Below are 3012 nucleotides of genomic sequence, written 5' to 3'. Positions count from 1 at the left end.
TCGTAATATAATAAAGAATGGCGGTAAAGAGCCCAATTTGAGAAATACACACACCGGCAAAATTAGCCGAACACCTTAAAAATGGGACATGTTTGATGTCTTGAATCTCCTAATCCTGTTGTCCGATTTAAGTGATTCTTTTAGTATGTTATAGCCTTGTTAGTTAAGAATATCGGTGTATTAATATTGTTGCTAGCCAGGTAATTTTATACCGGGTGTTTGTAACGAATGGGGTGTTAATTATAACAAATCTGTAGGTGATGTGGAAGAATATATATAAGCTTTGAAGGAGTAGCTTAATTGCTTGTTAAGTGTTATTGAGCTGGCTAGCTGGATATGTAAGAGACCTTTTGTGTGACTCAGGAAAGGATCAGGCCGAATTTGCACACCCGAAATAAGACGATAACTAATAAAGTACTGAAGTGTTCAAGCAAATAAATTAAAAATAAAAAGAATGAAAAGAAGAGAAATATTGACCAAGAAGATATTTAGAAGTACGGAAGAGGGCGCCTGGTGAATTTTACTTCACCGAGTGACTTATACTGCTGCTTGCATCTACTTATTACTGTTATAGTACTATTACTTTGATCTAGATCTGCGAATTTATAGGAAATAAAACATATATTTAGGTACAACTAACAAATTTAATGAAACAAACCTATAACCCCTATATACAATTTTTATACACTAGCTAAACCGGACGTACTAAGCTATGACACTCCTGTTGATAACACAGGTTTTTACAATATGTGAAAAATATGTAATGAATGGTTTATATATGAAAGTTAATTAATGTAAAAATGTATGTAGGTACAAATTTGTTGTTAATGAAGAAGCCAATATTGGCTGACAATATCGTATCTGTTCGGAGGTGATAAACGTAAGTATAATACCTGACAATGAAATCAAAGTTTCGATAAGGATTCAAACTGAGATAATGTGCACACTATCTTTACAGATAGTTTATAATCCCCCCTACTATTTTAAAATAAATGAGCTAACCTTGAAATATAAAATTTTTGAAAAATTATTGTTTAGTTTAATTATGTTTAAGAAAATGAAGGTATACTATTATTAGGATTATTAAGTTATTGATACAAAAAAAAATAGGTAAAAGTGCAAATATTATTAAAACAAATTACAATCAAATTGACTTATAAAAACCTGTCCGGTCTACCAAGTGACCATGGGTTCTCCAACTCTTTCCAGGGAATGATCAGAGGCCCAAGGAAGGTAGCTTGCGGTGTTCCTCAACCTAGGAGGGAGGTGTATCCTTGTTACCAACTGGAGATACCTCTCAGTACCGGCGAATTCCAAAAAATAAATTCCATAAAAACCAAGATTCCAATAAAATCAAAACTTCCAAATATGTCCCAAAATTTCCCACTCTTTCCCAAAAATTATTCTTATTTCTGTTGACTAAATCTTCTATTCTCCAGCGACTAAAAGAAAACAAAAATCTTTCAGTCATATTACTTCTTTTGAGTAACATGAAACACGGTATGTAGGAAGGTATTTATAAAAAGTTTGTAGAAAAAACTTGAAACAAAAAGTTGAATCACTGATGTGTGTAATTGAAGTATGATTGACCTTGATTCTTTTTCCATGTGAAGACATTTGAAAAACTAAACTATGGTTAAGGATTACTTGTTGCAAAATATGATTGTAAAGTTGGATGTTACAAGAAGGATTTCTTTACAGACGTAAACTAAAAGTAAAGGAAAATGTCGTTAAGTCAGAAATTACTTTGAACTGGACATATAATTTTAAAGAATCTTTCTCAGTAGAATACATAAATTTGGTAGTTATAGGGACTACTTAAGACCTGATGGTTACAGAATAACAATTTTCCTAATGTAAGTATGGTATTGAAAATGAGAAAATGGTTATTTTTTTTCCTTGGCAAGAACAAAAAATGGCGCTTACCCAATGTCCAGAATCCTCCGATATTGGAACTAAAACAGCACTCTCACTATAATTTATACTATAAAATAAACTTCTTTCCAACTTAAATGCATTCCTTTTCAACTAAATAATTATTTTCTAAATAAAATAAAATGGCTAGACACCGGTCGCTGGAAAATCACATCATTTGCAGACGGCTACCGAAGATCAAGTAACCATCAACTTTCACTTTCTTTCCGTCCTGTCAACAGGCGGAAATTGTCATTTACCCATGAGCCAACGAATAAATGTAAAATTCACTAACCATACTACCAACCAAAATAATTATGATGGGCTCAAGTTTAGATTACACTCTATGCGAGTGAACGTATACCGGGTTGCATACTTAATAGTTACAGAAATGAATCTTATAGTAACGATCGGGATACTGATCGTTACATTCTCCCATTACTTGGAAAAAAAAATTGATCTTATGAGCAATTTTTTTCCATATACACCTATAAATACCCAGTACAAGTATCCATAGAGAAAATCACACGCTGTGGGATCCAACACAGGTGTGAATAAACCGAATGACTAAAATAACCTAAGAATACTACACTACTCTAAACTAATCTATCGTTGGACACCGTCCAAAACTCTTAGGACCAGTCCTCTGTGACCTATGTCCTAAAGTCCAAATTGTGTTCGAGTTGATTCAGTAGATTTACAATAAACCCCAAATTATGGTCAACAAGAACACCATAACAATATTCATGAAGGCAAACCTATATATAACCTATACAACGACTATCTCAAACACACTTACATCTGACTCGATCGATTATACCTAACCGCAAATTATGAGTCCTGTAAATGGGATTATCTTAATACTCAATATATCACATATAGTACCAACATACATACTTAAGGTTTCTTATAACCCTTTGCTAAATTACATAATTCAGATAACTCCTAATCTCAAAAAAATGTTGAATGGGACGAGTACTACACAATCGTTCTATCGATGGACAACAGATTTACATAGAGCATATCCAAAGTGAACAATCAGTAGATCTCGTGGCCAATTCTTGATAAGCCAAACATAGGCCATAGTATATATCAAAA

The 3012-nt window shown here is 32.9% G+C and overlaps 1 long non-coding RNA gene across 1 annotated transcript; it reads right to left on the bottom strand.

Annotated features, from left to right (window-relative positions):
- Positions 1–624: 624 nt before the first annotated feature.
- On the bottom strand, positions 625–2407 carry LOC126884646 (uncharacterized). Its single transcript, XR_007698117.1, has 2 exons — positions 1927–2407; positions 625–1442 (listed from the first exon to the last, which is right to left on the bottom strand). It is a non-coding gene; the product is annotated as an uncharacterized LOC126884646 (long non-coding RNA).
- Between the last annotated feature and the right edge of the window lie 605 nt (positions 2408–3012).

This window comes from Diabrotica virgifera, chromosome 1, assembly GCF_917563875.1.
Source record: "Diabrotica virgifera virgifera chromosome 1, PGI_DIABVI_V3a".
NCBI classification, from domain to species: Eukaryota; Metazoa; Arthropoda; class Insecta; order Coleoptera; family Chrysomelidae; genus Diabrotica; species Diabrotica virgifera.
Note: the sequence above shows the minus strand (reverse complement) of the source record. Positions and strands in the feature narration are given on the sequence as shown.